At 38.0% G+C, this 19085-nt stretch overlaps 1 protein-coding gene across 3 annotated transcripts in view; it reads left to right on the forward strand.

Moving 5' to 3' along the window:
- The window catches only part of COL5A2 (collagen type V alpha 2 chain), a 166060-nt gene that overhangs the window by 74861 nt on the left and 72114 nt on the right, over nucleotides 1-19085 (forward strand). The window contains exon 1 of one of the 3 annotated variants that reach the window (XM_052676464.1): nucleotides 18544-18562. The exons of the other annotated variants lie outside the window; for them this stretch is intronic. The gene's annotated coding sequence lies outside the window, so the exon portion shown is untranslated. Of the gene's footprint in view, nucleotides 1-18543; nucleotides 18563-19085 lie in introns of those variants that run through there. 3 annotated transcript variants of the gene reach the window in all.

Consider the following 19085-nt stretch of genomic DNA (forward strand, 5'->3'; position numbering starts at 1 on the left):
AACAACACAACTCTGAATTTTATGTTATGTTTCATATTAATTTAAGTACCCTTAATTTTGAACTCTTTTAGGTCAGGAATCTTTTGGACTGGAAAGCTACTCGTAGAAGTACTTTTTTTTTTTTTCACAGAAATTCAAATGTGTTTTCAACTTAATGAAAGTTAAATTTTAAACGAGTGTAATATGTTATGCATTTGATATACATATGTGTGTGTGTGTATATATATTTGATGCAGTTTACGTAGTGTGAAGTCTCAAGACATGAGCCATTCCTGTTGTATGGGAACTACATTGCAAGACAAAAGCATCTCACTGATGAAGGTAATGTAGGATGATTTCCAGATGTTTAAATGCTTGTTTTGGCAAGAATCAGAAAATACTGAAACTTGCATTGGCAACAAAGGAAGAAAGGAAGTGAAGAAACTGATGCAAGAGACCTCAAGCTGATGACAAGGGAAGGAGATTATGGAAAATGGAGCTGTATGGAGCTAACAAAACAGTATGGCTGCAATGATTGTGCTGGATATTAAAATTACACTGACTGGCAGAGTGCCAGAAGTTGACTTCAGAGATCAGGGCTGCAATTAGACAAATTAGCTTGTTACTCATTTTTCTGATTGAAACTTCTACTCTAGTCAGTCTAGACCTTGATACTGAGATTGAGTAGTTTTGCTGTGATTTGGTTTTGTGTTGTTACTGTGAATTGCAGGACTTCCTTATTAATTTCTGTACTGCTGCTGAATGCAAAGCATCCTTGATCTACTGTCATCTACATACTGAGTCGTCACGCTAATAGTATTTCTGTTGAATCACATGGGTGTTCATGTTTAATAGCTGATGTGTTTCAGAGGTAGAATCTGGCTCCTCTGCAAAGAATTCTCTAGATAGTGAAGCACAGGAATTGTGGCTTGTTGTCAGGTTTCAATAAAAACACCTCTGTGTTGGGTTTGTCTTCCTTTCAGTACATAGACCAAAACTTTGCAGTTTCATACTGTGTCAAAATGTGCACACTTGACTTTTTAAGTTTTTCTTTAGGGGACTGGGTTAGGGAGAGAAGGGTTAAATCCTTGATCTCTTAAGGATATGCATATTTGCCATTACGAAGGATGCCAGAGCCAACCACTGTGAGTTGTACTGCTCTAATTTTTATTAGTGAGATCTTTCTCGTGGTTTTACAGCTGAGGATATGGAGAACTGAATACTTTTTTTTTTTTTCCTCCAGCTGTTTTCTGTTTCTTTGAGCCTGCCCTGGTTTCCTAGGAAATCTTTATAGGATGGAATTTGTCTATTTTACAGGCACTGCAAGATGGGCAGTGTATTTTGTTAGTGTTTAAATGTAATGAACACTGAAGGTAAATATTTGGTGATTTTAAACCTCCCATTCAGCTGAGTACTTTAACATGCCTGAAGATAGATTCTAATAATTTTCTTTCTTAGAATGGGATGATTTGTATTTAGCTATATTTGTCTAACTACCTTAATGAATGAGGACTTCAATTATCTCCATTTTTCATTTGAAAGAGAGCAACAAACATCAGGATCTAAAGTAAGAAGCGATTAGGGAAAATGGTGTAGCAAGGAGTCACTTGAAATAAAAGAGTAGTTATCTTGGAAATCTTGAGTTAATTCTACTGAAAAAATATAGAGGTGCACATAGTGATTATTTTCACAGAAAAATATTTCATTTTCATATTTTAAATCTGTTTACATATTTACAGTATTAGAGATATGCAGGTTTTTCATAATCCACTCCCATATTAAGCCACATAAGCTGAGTTTTGCTGTCTTTCTGTCCAAATTCACATGATTTCAACTGAAGTTTGCTGCCAGCCGTAAGTAAACATGAGCACATAAACTCAGCCTAGTTTCTGGTTTCAGGGAAAACCAGGACAATCTCAGCAGCTTTGTGCTCTTCGCTCCAATCTGACTCAAGTTCAGGCACTGCAGGATCTCTGCACTAAGAACTGGCAAGTGTGGCCTTCAGGGTGTTAAGGTGGTCCATGTGCTTAGGTACCGTGTGTGCACACAAAAAGCTACATTACGTTCAGTAGAGATTTAAGTTTGTCATAGAATTAAGCATGTATAAATGGGGTAGTAGTTTGGGATCTGGTATGTGTGACAACAACATAATCAGTAGGGCTTGGAGCTGATTTAGCTATAGGGACGTTTTTAGTAAAACTAGTTTCTACTGACTGTTAGCATGTCCACAGGTAATACTTCTGGTCACAAAAAATAAAAAACAGACTGTGTTTTTTGTGAATTGGATTTTTGGGTTTTCTTTTTTTGTATGATGGCTGAATTCACTCTTCATCTTGCCCTTTCTTGTTGTCTTTCAAAAATAAAAAAATAATAATAAAAAAAAATCTTGTCCATTATGGAGGCTGAAAGGCTGAAATTCTTTCCTGATGTTTGGAAGGCATAGAGTTTTCTAAGGCATTTGTTTATACAGTGTAATGCAGTTCACAGTGTAATGTAAATACCAGGGCACTGATGCTCCGAAGTCTGCAGACAAAACGGACTTAGAACTGTTTATTCCAAGGCAGAGCTAGTTTTAGGATATCTTGTCATAGTGAGGCAATGCAAATGGCTAATCATTTTGAGCCCTTCTGATACGCAACAAATTGTGAAGTCTGAAACTAGAAGTTGCTTAAGCCATGTTCTGTTAGTATTTGTTTCAGTAAGTAGATTTTTTTTTTTTCCCTCTTCTGAGTTATCTAGTATGTAATTGGGATTTGGCAAATGATATCTGCACTAATACAGGAAAAGCTGCTCTTGCCCCTTCCAGCGTGCTGGAGAGGCACTGCTTCTAGTATTCCTGGCTGTGCTCTGAGAAGACAACAAATGGTATAAACCAACTGTGGCTAAAGGAAGCTTAGTAAAGGAAATTATGCATGGTTCTTGTTGACAGTAGTTTCTGTTAAACTGAAAACTAATATCCTCAATTTGACTCGGAATAACGAAACCATCTTTTGCAGGAATGCAGTTATTTAAAAGAGAAGTGGCTTCTGTGCAGGTGGTTACAGGTGATATGAAATTCTACCAGTTATGTTAATCTGTTTTTCATCCAGTGCAGCATAGTCTTTGCCAGCATCTGAAATCTTCCTGAACTAGACACATCCCCTGTTCCTACAGCTCATGTAGGCATGTGTCATTCATCATGTGCAGCTTTGCCATAACTGCTGGTAACTGCAGGCTTTTGGGACTGGAAAAAATTGGAATTCATCTTTTTCCTCTGCTCATCCTGTGGGAAACATGTAAGAGCGTGCTACCAGATGGCTCTGGTTTTGCAAATAGAGCTGTCTTCTCACAAAAGGCCTGAGGGGCAATGTTTGCTTTCAGCCCAACAACATGCGTAACGAGTTTTCCAGCACCTGTGGTAATGCCCTCCCTGCTGTATTACAAGGAGCCTGGAATGCTTACAAAATTTAGGTTTTCTTAGCCTTTGAAATTTCTGCGTGTCAAATGTAATTAAAGCTCAAATCATATGGTGCACCAGTGCTTCGGGTAGTGCTTATGAGAGAAACTTTCTGCACCGAGAGACATCACTGCTATGTGTGTTAGCATGTACTGTTGGGTCTGGGCACCAGCATCTGTTGTCCAGTGGGAAGGAAAGATTTAGTGAAACCTTGAACAGCCTGGTATATGTTGGTATGTTGGAAAAACAAATGTATTCCAGCTGCCTTCGGTACAAATGACTTTGAGTTTTTGATTCAGGAATGTTCTCTTTGAGTCACAGTATCTTTGAATTTTTTTTAAAAAATAATATTCAGCAATTACCTGAAATTAATCAGTGACCTTTGTAGGACAGTTTTCTACTCGGTAGAAGCTGTTAACTTTGTTAATAAGATCTTACTACTAAAAATATGAAATAGTACTAAGATTTTAGGTGCTTGAGATCTGATTCAGTTGGAGTAAGTTTGTAAAGTAAGTTTTGGAGCACGTTGGTAACAGAGTCTGCTTCCTCCACCTTGACAGTATTACAAGTTCTGATCTGTGACTAAGTCTCAAGATTTCAGGACTGCAATATCAGTTTTTTCATCATCAAGCACCAATATACAGACAATGCAGGAAATACTAAGCTGAAATTTTTCTCAAGATCCATTTAAACATCCTAAAACTAATATTTTTGCATTGTATGGACATGAAAATTGATTTTACCTCTATTTTCTTGAAAGCATTGTATTGCTATGTCATTGTGAAATGTCATCCCCTTTAAAAATGATCTGCACACACATAAGTGTTGCACACTAGGCTGTTAAGGGTGCTGCACTGCTAACCGGCAGGGGAATAGAAGCACAGAGGGATTAGGCATCTATTCCACCTGAGTATTCCCTCAGATACTCAGCTATCTAGGCGTTGTAGTCACAGCTTTATTCATGTAACCAACACCTTTTGCATAAGGCAGTGTCAAAGGGTGCTGTAGACACTCATTTTATATTCAGTTGTATGGCTCAGTTGCAAGAGGATCTTGTGCAAAGACTATCCTGTTTGGAAGAAGATATTTAATTAATTAGACTTAAGACACTCTGAAGAATGATTGTTCTGAATGAAGACATAGCAGACTGTTGTGGCTTAGTGGTGTTTTGTTGTCAGTATTCCACATCAGACCATCATGTGGACCAGTGGCAGTTCAAGAGTTAATGTTCTGGTCCCGCTTATTGCCCCTTAGGGGTATTGTGAGTATCCTGATGTGAGGGGATGGGCGACATCTCCGGAGGACCCTGAGCCTTTTCCTTCCAGCTCGGCTCAGCCATCTCAGCTCTCTGCAGAGAGAAGCACGTGGTTCCCTTGCACCGTCGAGGATTGACTTGCGTTTTGGATACTCTTGTCTCTCTCGTTTTGTTTGATTTGGTAAATTTAGTAAATTACCGTTCCTTCTCAGATGGTTGCCATTGTGTTTTCGTTAAAGCTATCTGCTGGCTCTCTGCCCTTCCCCCTCTCCCGGAGCCGGTTTCTCTCCAGTTATGAGTGAGATAATGGAGGGAATTTCACTCCGGTGATCTGACATTTATTTAGAGCATGGGAGCAGGATTTGGACTTAGATTTGGCTGGATACCTTCTCTGCAGATCTGCTTCCTCCTTAGGGCTGGGAATTTGCTTTTGACCCGGGCATAGCTTTTCCCCTTGGCTTTATATCCCTGTAATGGAAATACTTTCCTTATAGTGGGGATGAGTGGGATCCTATATAGTGGGGAGAGACACCTATGCACATCTTGTGTATTACTAAGAGGGCAAACATGTCATTTGAATGCAGTGTTATATTTTTGCAAGGAAGATTTTAGCTTAAAAAATAAAGATTGAAGCATGCGTTTTTTTCACTTTTTTTTTTTCCCCCAATGCTACTCTCAGGAGATCCACATGTTATTTCTCTTTGGGTCTGTGCAACAGAATGAAAGTTCAGCTCTTGCAAATGGCCTTAGGAAAGTGGCTTGGGAGCTGAAATCCCTTTCGCCAACAAAAGAATCTGCCTGGGGCTGGTGCTGAGCTCCAGGAGTAGGAGCTGACTTGAGGGTGATCCCTGGCCTGCTGCTGTGCAGAGGAGCCTTCCCCAACCTTCGGGGTCATTGCTTTTAAGGCTAAGTGGGCCTTAGTCGTTTCTGAAGTCAGCACAGAACAAGTGAAATAAGGGCAAGCCACCATTTATTTATTTCACTTCCATGAAGGAGGCCTATCCCAGGCTCTAGGCAACCGGCCATCAATTATCCACACAATTCATAACAATAAAAGCAAAAAGCAGCAAACCACATTTGCCAACTGCCTTAGGTTAGGGGAAATGAAATCATCCAGCCCCTCGTGTTCCCTTGGGCCCAGCAACTCAGCCCCTATCAAATGTTTGTTCCAGAAACAAGCACAGTCTCTGTTGGAGTTAAAAATGTACATGTTAATATATTCCAACAGATCATGAAATTTCCTTGCTTAGAAAGCTGGCTGTGCCAAGCTCTGCCTGTGCAGACTATAATTTCCTTTCTAAAGAGAGAAGAAGCATCTGGACCCACTCAGCCCCGGCGCAGTGTGCCTCTTCCACGTCAGCATGCCTGCGCTGCTCGACTGCAGCCTGCCCGGAGCTGCCTTCCTTAGCAAGGCCTGTGTCAGATCCAGACCAAACCCCCAGCACTGAACATGCCAAAGTGCTTGCAGAGTTCTGTTCCTAAACCCAAAAGTGGGTTTTGAGAATGTCATTGATGCATGCTGTAGGCAGGCGTGGTCCTGTGCTCTTTGAGACTCAGGATTTGAGTGCAAAGACTTTTCCCAGCACTGCTAGGATTAAAACTCCAGTAAGTGCAGGGGGCTGTTTTCAGTCATCTATGCAGAACGGAAGGGAAGCCTGCACTGAACTTGAAATCAAACTACACATTTAGGATGATCTCAGTTCATTTATGAAATTTTGTTTAAAATTTCTTCTCTGTTCTCTGCCAGTGTATGTTAGCAGAAATGTTACCTTAATGAAATTGCTATCAAAGACTAAATTTGAAATATGACGATATGAGGTTATATTTGGGAAGTATGATATTGGGGAGAGAATTGTGTGATATCCATATCTAGTCCTGGTTTCATCTCCCCAGTTTTTTCTAGACTATTCTACCTTCTGGCTTTGCTAGTAGAAAATAGTCACGTTATTCTTGGCACTAGCTAAACCTGGGGATTGTTGGCTACTGGCGTGCTAGGGTTAGTAGGGATATAAAAATGCGACTCTCAGAAGGCATTAATCAGGGAGATTGGAACAAGAAGGAAAAGAGCTGTCTCCTGACCTTATTACCTTAAGGGAAAAAAAAGCCAATTGAAAAACACTGCATGCAAATCACAGAAGTGCCATTACTTCAGTGGAGTAACTTAAACAATCTGCAACATTATTCAGAGATAAGGTGATTATATGTTTTGTTTTGTAAAATCACGCTGTATGTGTTCACAATCTGAAGGAGTTCTAGTATGGGTCAGGTCTGTTTGTGAGGCTGTGTCTAGCTATCGCTGATCACATTCAGCAATCATGCAATGAAAATATTATCCTTTCTACTGCCTACTTTGCACATAGAGATCATCAGTAAGTTTAGAAATATTTCTTAAATGCCTGGCTGAAATTTGATGATATAGGAACCTGCAATGCACCATATTTTTAAATGCAGAAAAAACAACAAGTAGTTAGAATTCATTTTACTCTTTACTTGGTCCTGGCCCATCGTAGCCCTGTAGTATGTAAACGGAGCCTAGGATGAACACCTCTATGAAGCTGTGATATTGTCACCACAGCGTACAACTCTCTGTGTCCTGAGTGCAGTGAAGGGGCATTTCTGTCTGCTCAGGAGACCCCAGCTTTGACTTCAGAAGTGAACACTTAGGAAGTCAAAGTGGGTGATCTTTCAGACATTGTTTAATGTTACACGTGAAAACAGGTGGGTTTAGAGCCCTCTGAAGTTTGCATCAGGGATGGAGAGTCTGGGCAATGAACAGGTAAGTTTCAGTGCATTAATTCCCAATCTGCAGCAGATTGCCTTGTATTTCCTCTGATGGCACAGTAATTTCTTTGAAAAAGGACCTGATCATTTTTACTCATCCTGTGACTCCAGCTGTTATCATGAAACAGATTCCAGTGCTATTACTAATAATACAGCCTAAAAACAGCTATAGGAAGCTAGTTTGTCTCCTCCAGACTGGAATGTTTTACTAGTAAAATAAAGTATTTGGGATATCACCAGGCTTATGTTCTAGTGAAACGAATAACATCAAGCAAAAGATTTATTTTTGCAAAGAACCATGTAGTCCTTTCCTGTATTTCATCAGATAGTAAAGCAGCTGATAATATTAGTGTGCAGACAATCTAATTGGTCAGTAATTACATCTATTTGAACTTGTGGTCATGTCATTTCCTGGAAGTGTTGAAATTATCTGTTTGTTGTCACATGGCACTTCTTGATAGAAGAGGGTGGGGAGCATGTTGAAATTGTGAAAAAAGTATGTAGGAATTTGTTTGTGCATATGTGTAACAAAAGTAAAAGGGGAAAAAAAGCATAATATACTAATGAGAGAATGTTAGGGTGTGTCATTTAAAAAAGAAACACAAGATGTTTTTGAGTGTTGGTATCTAGCAATGTTGATACCTCTTTTCCATCTTTAAGCACACATTTAGGAATTATTTACACCTAAAAATGTATTTTTTGTGTTGTCAAATTGATGCATCTCTAATGAGAAGCATGCAATAGTAAAAAATGTACTTCACTTATTTTGAAATATTAATGAATTTAATTTCAGCAAATTTTATTTACTAGAAAAAGGTGGAGCTAGAGATCAGAATTTTTTGCCATTGTGAAAATTCTTAAATGATTTTCATTTCCGTGCAGTCCTCCAGGCAGTGAAATAAGCCTCAGCCCTGCCATAAACTATCATCTGTTTGCTAAAGCCAGAAAGATGGGTGTCCTTACTGGAGCAGTCCCATGGATATTGCTAGTGTTTTTGACTTGAACTGGGATTTTAGTAGTTGGGGGAGGAAGGGACAGTGCCAGTGAATTTGTGAATCGTGAGACAGGAGCAGAGGAAGAGTCATGTTGAAGGGAAACTTTTGTTGTTCTGCTGGTTCTTTCCACAGCAGGATGACATGGCAGAGCTGAAATGAAGAAGGCAAAAAAAACCTCTCAGAATTATACCTTTCTTTCAGGTTTGTTCTAAATCAGTCCATATTTCTACTAAAGCTTTTAATTTTTTTTTTTAATTTTTTTTTTTTTAAAAAAAGATTTTCAGTTTTGGTGGTATTAAATGTTCTAGAGAATTGACACAGAGCTCAGTAATGTGGTTGAAAGTAATTTGTTTCATATTACGTATTAGTTAATAACACACCTCGTGTTCCACAAGAAAGATATCTAAGCAAACGTACGTAAAGTTAGTTTATGACATGGCCTGCTCTTGCAGTTAATGGATTACCATAGAGAAGTGAGAAGCTTTTTTTTTTTTTTTCCTCCCCTAACTAACCGTTCAGTTTATATCCAGTTGGTAAGGATAATTGAAGGCTAGAGTAGTTTGGGAAAAGAAAGGGTGAAGACAGAAGTAAAGACACTGAAATGAGCATTTTCTGCAGTTGCACTGGATCTGGACAGCAAAATATTTTGTAGCACGTATGGAGAGGCAGGAAGCAGTGTTAATCTTTGTTGTCTATTTGGTTTATTTGCATAGCTACAAGTTAAGGCGGCGTCTCATTGAGCTGCTATGTTGAAGCTGGGAAGGTATTTATTGGGTCGCACTTAATATCTTGGCCTCTCAGCATTTTTAGTAATGTCAGTATAGAGTATGCTTGTTTCTTTACTGTAATTAAGGCTTATTTTACAGCATGCCTCATATCCAAAGTGAAATGTGAAGTATAATTCTCTTAAAACTAGATGAGATAGGGAAGAAAGTTTAACATGAGTTAAAAGAAATGCTGATTCTGAAGTAGCTAAGCAAATAACTTTAAGAATTTAGGGGAAAAAAACACAACAGACAACTTTCTTTCACTTCCTGTGTACTTTTAAAATGAATTTGAAGTTAAGAAAGATGACAGTTGCTTTCACTTTTTTGCTTATTGTTGTTGCTAATTAGGACGTTTTTAAACTCCAGTGCTAGAAGCGTGAGAACATACAGCAGGCTTCTAGCTCTGAATATAAATATTGTAGCTCTTGCAAACATTTCTACATTTAGGGATGTCTGTCAGCATACACTTGTGTTACTGGAGAGTCAAAATAAATGCTAAACTGAAAAAAAAAAAAGTATGTGATCTTTTATGATCAAAGCAGTGCAAGCTATTACATCTGTAGCAGTTGATTTCCCTTTTCATGACTGTGCTGACAAAGTTTGAGTGTGAACAATTCACATTTGTCTTGCACGTATGGAGGGAAGTAGCAATAACCAGACAAAAGTTTACTGTGTAGAACAAATATGTGAAACTTACTCTATACTGTTGAAGAGCAAAATCTGTTCAAAAAGACTTCAAGGTGAGTATACAAAACTATCTGCAGGGTAAGTGTGTCAGTATGGAAATGCTGCTTTCCAAAATTACAACTACACAGCTTTGAGACAAGAAGCCTTTTTTTTTGTTTTTTTAACTGCATCAAACATGGCAAAGGGTGAAATGTCCTTGTAAAAGGATTGCTTTCAAGACAAGGTACGAGAAATTGAGGACTGGACATCTTTACTGGGACTTGCTAATGGCAAGTGCAATCATACATTTGCTTAGTGTTTGTCTTACAGCAATGTCAACCTTAGTTTGCTGAGTGACAAAACACGGTGTGCTAGACACTTCTGTATGTGAAGGGCATGGATAGGTTACTCTCTAGTAAAACTAGGGTAAAAACAGTTACTTGTACAGTGTCGTAGAAAGGGCCAGAAGGTGTTTCTTTTTCTTTTTTTCCAGTGAATGAAAAGTTATGTGCTTGGTTGAGTTCTTCCAGTACTGGTTGTTGGTGTCGCATGCAGTTTAATTTCTAAGTGATAGATATTTCACTTAAATCTCTGAGACGCTTTAAGATGTGTATAACAAAATGTGATCAGCAAATTTAGCTTGCTATTGTTCATTGCAGCAGTGTAATTACGCTCTTTATAGCCCATTTCATTTCTTTTATAAATTATTTTTTATAGTAAAAGTGACACGAAGCAAGATTTGTGAGATAGAAGCTGAAATGAAAACTGATGATTATAAAATAGCCAGATGCTGTAGTTGCAAATTATAGAAAATTGGAAAATAAACTTGGTCTTCTGGTCATATTATTTGTAGTGCCCTTGCTTTGTTTCCTGCATCTTTGAGGCCCAGGAGTGGGATGATCTCAGTTTGCTGTCTCAGATGGTCTTGCTTCACTTCAAAATCAGAAGGAGGTCAGCCCAGTTCCCTCAAAGGTTTATAGTAGTAGACATGAACAAGGGAGGCAGATGGAATACAAGCTTGGCAAATTATTGGAGCAATTCTTTTTCTTTTTTTTTTTTTTGTAGAGCAGAGCTGAGTGAGTTTTTGCACGTGGTCACGCAAGACATGTTTAAATAATGTTAATATCTAAATCAGTGTTGCTACTAACAAACAAAATGAGCAAGTTGATGGATTTTATAAAAAATGCTTCCCAGATTTATAAAGATATTGCTTTACCCATCTGAAGTGTTAAATGTAGCTCCAAAAAAAAAATAATTAAAAACGTCATTTTATCTTTCCAGTTAAGTGCAGGCTCAGGTCAGATTTCAGAAAAGTGACCTCTGGTTGGATCTTTCATTAGCCAGCTAAAAAAAAAAAGAGGAGGAATGTACTTGATGAGTAGCTGTCCTCAGAGGGTCTCAAGATGAATAGGCCTACTATTTCAAAGAGGTAAAGATTTCAGCATTCTAAATTGGGAGATTTTTAGGCCTGAATTTGAAAGGAGTAATTTATTTGCCCTTTTTACTTCAGGTTGAGTGACAGTTGTACATCATTTCATTAGAAAACAACAATAAATGAAATCTTTCCAGCTCAACAGCCAGAAACAAGGGACATCTTTCAAATATTCCACATTCCTCCGCTGTAAAATAGGAACAAAGTAGTATTATATAATGTAAGGTTTTTTTGAAACTTCAAAACACTTAATATCTTTTGATGGAATTAATTATGTCTTCAAAATATTTTATGTTAACAACACCATCTTAAAATATTAATGTTTTGTAATACAGTGGAAAAAAATCTTCTTAAATTATGAACTTCACAGCTAAACCTCACAGAATATCAATAATTCTAAAATGTAGAATGATCAAACTATATTGGCACTTCAGATATACTACAAAACATACACATAATCTATGGATATTATAACATTTATATTATGCAAAGGTAAGGAAGGAATTGTACAGCAAACCTGGCACACAGGTTGTCTTATCAGAATTCACTGAATGAACAGAAAAAGAAATAATTAAGAAAAACATATTTAAAAGAGGTTTCTCAGTTTTATTATCATAAATATATTTTAGGGATAGTATCTGCTGATTCTGTCTCTAATTTCATTATGTGTGATGCTGCATCTAAGGATCTTTAAATTAGCTAATAATTTCTACTCTAATTCTTATATATCAGGAAAATATATATCAGCAAAAAAACTGCAACAAAAGCTTTAAGGTGATCACAAATACTAAAAAGCTGCTAATTTATTTTCATTTTCCAAATACAACTATGTACAATGAGTGAACCCCAGGGACTAAATAATTAAATACTGGTTTACTTAATACTTCTATTTTAATTCAGACATCAGGTTTTTGCAAATCTAGATGTGCAAGCTGAAACTGGAGCTGACCCAAACCAAAACACAAGTTATTCTACACTTATTTAAAAACTTCCAACCTTGTGCAAAGGTTAATTAAAGGTAGCATGAAGTTTGCATACTAGTGCCAGCAGTGATCCTGAGTACAACAGCATGACTGAACCTGTTGGGGAAACCATGTGGCAGCCTGTCTGATTCAGCCTGGCATTTGCACTCCATGGAAAACATGTCTTCTGTAAGTTGGGACAGAACCTAATATTGCAAATTGAGGATCAATTACATACAGCCGTGAGTGAACTGCCAGTCACATTTGTTATGCAAAGAGTATGTGGTTATCTATTTATACTGGTTATACCCAACTTTTATTCTTCTGACTTTCGTTGCTGTTCAGTAGATCTGTAATAAATGGCCAGTAAGCTCAATTCTTACCAGCTTGTTTTGGGAATGCAGAAAACGAATGTCAGCTGGCAAGCTAGGCAGTAGCATGAATACTTAAAACTAAGTGGGGCCATTACCCAGTTTAGTTAAGCTAGGACTATGGATACTGATCCATCCAGAGAAATATTTAGGTATATAACTTCCTTCAAGATCATACTGGCAGGCTGTGCTGGACCCGGGATGAGTCCCTGAAGGCAGCCAGGACGTTATCAGTGCGAAGGACTGAGTGAGAACATGACTGTAGACAGTCACGTTTGACACATTAGGAGCCTAGGTTACTTGGGGCTGTAGAGCCTTGCCCGAAAACAGGAAGGCAGTCACAGAATCGCAGGGGTTGGATTGGATCTCAAGATCGACTCCAGCCTTCCGCTAAAGCAGGTAAGGGCACAGCAGGAGTAGGTGTGAGCACTCGGGAATCCTGAGCTCAGCTGCACCACGGGGTGCATCCTGCCAGACGTAAACCTGATAGATTTCCCTTGTAAAAATAGTGCATCTGATGTGTCAGGCTTTCAGTTTGAGGAAAATTGTTTGTGAGTAGTTGGACCTGCCAGAACCTGATGGTAAATGCGCAACTGGCTGCAGGTTGGGACTCATCATTGAGCTTTTCCTGTTCTCGTGACCTGGAATGCATTTTATAGCAAAATACTTGAGCTCTACTTTATTCATAATCAAGTTGTTTTCTACCATCTGGGAAGATAAGCCAAGCCAAAAGCTTCTTGATAATGCTATGAAGGAGTGCCCCCTGGGATGTTTTTGCGTCAATTAATATGATTAATATTTAGTACCCTTGAAGTTGAGTTAATGTGAATTTATTAGCGGTTGCTTTTTTTGTTTTTTTCAGAGTTGCTTTGTGTTCGTGTAAAGATAGGATATGGGAAACGTTTACATGCTGCTTATACATATAATGCTGATGTTAGCCTTTCTTGGTAACTGTAGAAACACATGTGCAATTAACTAAAGCTTGGTTACCAGTAAAGTAATTGGAAATGTAGAACTAAGCTAACAGAACAATCTGATGCTGGGTAGTAGTAGACATGGCTATTGTGCTGCTGCTGCTGAAATATAGTTAATGCTGTGTCAATGAAGATCTCATTTACTTTTATGAGAAATTATTTGTTATCAATCTAAACCATGACTGGATTGGACATGTTGCCAAAGATGACTCCTATTAAACCCATATTTTATACGTAGAAAACCATAACCTCTTAGAATCATAGGCTAAATCCAGCCAAAATGGAGGAAGATATTTTCTGTTTGTGTACATTAATGTGGATGGAAGATAAGCAAATGATTTTATAAATGCACTTATGCACTACATCTCAGAGACTAAAATCTGTGGCTCAGCATAAAGAAGCTTTACTCAGCTTTATCTTGGTCCTGTCTGGTGTGGCACTGCAGCACTTTCATCACACTTTTCAGTGGGTGAAGCTCAGCCAGGAACTCACTGGGCTCCTGGTGATCTACCTGCTCCTCTCCCGGTTGTGGAAGGGATCAGGTTTTCATCCCTGTCATGCCTGCCTTGCTTGGGTGTCTCTTGGCTTTGCTCAGGCCTTGCTGGGAGGTCTAACCCAGCCTCTGCAGCTTTAAAAGCAGTGAGACAAAATGAAGGGACAAAAATTAAATGCAGGTGTAGTTAAATATGTATATACTATACATGTATTTGTATGTATATATATTTAAAAAACCCCACTCCTTTCAGACAGGGAAGGCCCAAATTAAGGTAGACAGAAGGAAGCCAGAGTTTTCTAACTCTGTGCTTCATTCTGCTCTTCACAGCCACCACTATTTGGGCAGCAGGCCAGCGTGTTTAGTCTTTCTTATGGCTTATTAGCGCACACAATCAGCTGTCTAACTACAGTGTTAATGAGCAAGTTCTGGGTGCTGGTTGTCCGTTTAATAGAGTAATAAGGAATGTGCTGGCTGTTGGAATATATTAGTTACAATTTGTCTCATGCATTATTTTTTTCTTGCACAAAACGTGCCAAGGAGGTGGGCTGCAGGGAATGGAAGAACTTTGTATTTTCTGCAAGTACTAGAAAATAAACAGAGGTGGAGTCTTCCTGAATGTCAGAAGCCTACAAAATGCACAGTTAAACGCACACTTCTAGCAAGTGTCAGCATATAATTCAAGAACACCTTGTCAGATAACTTCAGCTTTTGCAGAGTGTGGAAGTTAGCCTAAAGGTTTTCAAACGGTGATGACCTCATTCCAGATTTCAGATTTGGGTATAACTCTGTTGGATCTACGGTGAAAGGCAAATATCTGCTTATCTGTGAACAATTGTTATTTTCTAGACTTTCAGATGGATATTCTTCTCTGATTCGGTCTGTTATAAAATGAAGTACCACAATGTCAAATTCTCGAATTAATCTGTGTAAAATAATTTTTTTTTGTGATTATTTTTAGTGACATTTTAAAATAATATCTTTTGTCTGTCTACTTTCAGCTGCTTAAAACTACAGTGCTTTAATGATTGACAAGTCTATTGATATGAGGAATTACAAAGAGTGTTCCAATTAAATAATAACTACCAAAGTGGCTTTTGGGTTATTATCAGCTACCAAAATGAGAGCTTGCTTATTCTAAATGAATCTATAAAATATTTCAAAAGTATGAGATGAAATCAATTTGGAAACTGATTTTCTTCTTGTGCCAAAGTGAACAAAACAGTAGCTTTGTCCTCAGTGCCAAGAAGAAGTGTTTTCACCACTAGATAATTAATACACATTTACTCATGCAACTGTAGAAAAAACAGCCTGGATTTTACCGTAAGGTTAATCTTGTCTCCATTGAGATTTTACAGTACATTTTTAATAGTAGTTTTCTCACTGTTTAAAAAACAAAGCCAAAACCAAACAAAAAGAGAAGCAAAACAAACAAACAAACAGAAAAAAAAACAATACCCAAAACTTGGTCAGCTGACAATGAAAGAAACCAAACTTCTATTTTTTTTATTAAGAATTATGCCCTTCTCTATATTTATTCATTTCCTGCCCAACCACAACTCTATCAGCTAAGGAACACAAATTGAATAGAAATTGTTTGAAACCTGCTAGTCTAATAGCAGAATAATAAAAAGACAAGACTTGGAGTGATTCTTTCATTTTGCAGAAGGCAATGGAGAATTTTAGGGAATGATGAATGAACATTTTTGTAAATGAAGGGACTGGAGTTCAAGAGGGAAAGGAAGCTGGAGATTTGATATGAAAAGGCACGCTGTCCTGAATACATGCTTTTAAAAACTTATATCAGTATTGCCAATCTCAAGCTTTCCAGTACCGTAAGTCATGCTAAAATAATTGGAAGCTTTTTTTTTTTTTTTTTTTTTTTTTTGGTGCTTCTGGGCTTGTTTGAGTTTGTAGCTCCCCCTCTCCCTCTTTTAAAACAACTGTAAACCACAACAATATGCACAGAGTTTATTATTTAAAGCTTTCCTTTTTACACAAGCAAGCTTGGGGATAGAATTGTGTTTTTTTCCATGGCAGCTTATATCCTCACAAAAAATAGGTATATGATGCAGAACTTATAGTTTTAAGAAAAATACTGTCTATCTTTAGACTTATCATGAAAACATGGGAACAGGCAGGGTGTGAAATAGCCCCTGGTCAGTACTTCTTAGTACTGAAGGATGTAGTTACATGTGGAATGTAACTAAGGCAGAAATGGGACATAGTGTACTCAATATTTGGTGTAATAGTGAAATAATTATTGTGCTTAATGTTCCTTGGGAAGAGTTTTATTATTATAGTTAAGATGAAGTGCACATGAGCGGAAGGAGAAATACATGATTTCCTAAGTCATGATGACAGCCAGAAACGTTAGATCAATCCATGTGTTTCTACAAGCAGATTTTTAAGTGATGCTTTCAAAGCCTCTTTTGTTTTGTCTTAGACAGTTATTCTGATTTATTCAAAAGACCAATGACTTAGAACATGTGGCACACGTATTTTATATCCTGTAAAGGTCCGGCTACACTAAAACTAAATGTGTGGCTTAAAACATTTCCCAATTGGCTTTTTGTGCTATTGCTCTTAGAAATATCTGTGCAGATGAAGAATAAGCCAGAATGTATCCTTCTGTGTACAGCTGATGCAAAGAAGAAGAGCTGAGCTGTGTGATAGATACAGTCATTTATAGAGAACTAAGGCCACATGCATAGGGGATTGTCCTGAGTTTGTGGCAGGGGGGTTGGAGATTCATGATCCTTGAGGTCCCTTCCAACCCTGGCCATTCTGTGATTCTGTGAGTTTGCCTCAGTGTCTCAGAAGCTTTCAGCTCATGGCTTGACCACTGTGGCTGGTAGAGCTGGGGATCCTGGATGGTACTCAGCTCACTAGTGTGCCTGTAGCAGCTGAAATTTCACAGCTACATACTGGGGCTTGTTCTACTGAAGAGAAAATGCTTTACATGTGCCTGATTTTTATTTTCCAAACCGTCTGTGTGGTGAGTATTCAAATACCACCACATTTAGGAAATGCTTGATTAAAGGCTCTTTGGAGCTCCTTCTGCAGAGCCAGCTTGTGGCTGCACCTGGGTCTGGCATCTCTGTGCTATTTTGCTGTGATGCACTTTTAGGCTGCTCTATGACTTGAGTGTCAGCTAATTGCCCTGTGTGCCAATGGAGTGGTACTCTCACTTTTGGTAGTGCTTGCTAACCATAAACTCTCCTTTGGTGACTGATACATGAGACTGTAAAAGAACAGTTGCAGAGAAGCAGCTGAAGCTGCATATGACATCTCTTCTCACTGACTCTTTTCTCTTGTGATGCAGGTTCTGTTTTTGGTGAGTGCCATGGCCTAGATCAGAACTTGGTTTATTTTATTTTTATGAGCAAGTCAGACAGAATAATGAAACAAATTAGAAAGAAAATGCAGAAATGATGGTTTCTTGAGTGTAAATGAGGAGGAAAATAAACTCTGGCCAAGGACTGAAAACAAATCTCATCAAGCTTTGTGCTAGCATTGGCCTTCAGACTGATTTTTATTCCACGTTTTTGAATTTAATCTGCCTTGGAATTAGGGAGATGTTTATAAAGAAAGGCAATACTTTCCTGAACTTTGGAAGACTGAAGCTGTTTCTGTATGAAAGAGCTTTCCTTCCTGGCTGAGTCTCGAGTTCCCGTATGTATTAAAATAGTGGAAAATGTGCTCTTGTTCTTTACTGTTAAGTTTACAATCAATCATGAAGACACAGTAAATGTATATTTTTCTTCCATGCATGACTTACTGTTACCAACAGGTGTTGCTGTTGTTTTAATTGGTCTTTCATACCTGTGATCTGTTATACATATCTAGTTCTCCTTAGCGTTAGGGAGGATGTAAATATATCTAATGCAGGGATGCAGTGACTGTGGGGAAGGAAAATGAGAGATTTGAAAATAGAACCAAGTATTTGTCTGTGTTTCAGATGTATAGGCAGACATATCCTCACATGAATGTAACCATTCAAAATACGTCTGATTCGTATAAACTAAGGTGCCTGGCTCAGCAAATGTGCAGAAATCAATACTTTTATAAGATAATGTTTAATATTATTATTCATATAAAGATACTGTGTGATTACTGTGATATTTCATAATGTTACCAAGAGGAGACTTGTATTAATTCTGTTATTTTCTGAGCTTTAATGCTGATTTCATAGAATCTATCTGGAAATATATTTAGAGAAATTATATAAATAATTGATTTTAAAATATATTCGTGTGTAGTGGAGATGCTGATTGAGCACCTGGTGGGAAGGCAGGGCCAACCCTGCGGAGCTCAGGTGCATGTAATGAATCGGAGTGATTGGAAGGGCTGGAGCCAGTATCCACCCCTTCTCAAATCTCATTTAAGGGTTGGCAGTGCGGGTGAGGGCATCTGTCTGGAGATCTCTCCCTACTAAAGGTCTTCTAAAGGTAAGAAGATTTTCTTCTTTTGTTTCTGTGTGTCCACAGCTGCTACATTTCAGCTTGGTCTCATTTGCTGCAGCCTAGGGTTGTATCGCTCTGCTATTGTTGCTGTACTTTGCATCACGTTATAGCATTACATTGTATTTATTTAAATTTATTATGTGTGTTTAATATAAGCTTATATATTCATTTAATACATGTAAATTGTAGTACTGTATAACCAATCTTGTGAATTCCAGTCTGGAGCAGACATTCATAATGGTTGTAAAGATAACAGTGGAAAGCTGAATGGATAGATACTGACGTGGTTAAGTTAGGAAATCGCTTCAAATGGAGTCTTGCCAAATACAGATGGCCATGATGGTAACACCTCCAAACACGGGGCTCTTTTTTTCCAGGATTTCCTTCAGTCTGCTTTTTTTTTTTTTTTTTTTTTTTTTTTTCCTATTTTGTTTGTTTGCTTGTTTGTTGTGTTGCTATGCTTTGGTAAGGTACTCATAAATAGATAGGGTAGAAAAATGATTAATGG

The sequence above is a fragment of the Tympanuchus pallidicinctus genome, unplaced genomic scaffold, assembly GCF_026119805.1.
Source record: "Tympanuchus pallidicinctus isolate F22 unplaced genomic scaffold, pur_lepc_1.0 scaffold15, whole genome shotgun sequence".
Taxonomy (NCBI): Eukaryota; Metazoa; Chordata; class Aves; order Galliformes; family Phasianidae; genus Tympanuchus; species Tympanuchus pallidicinctus.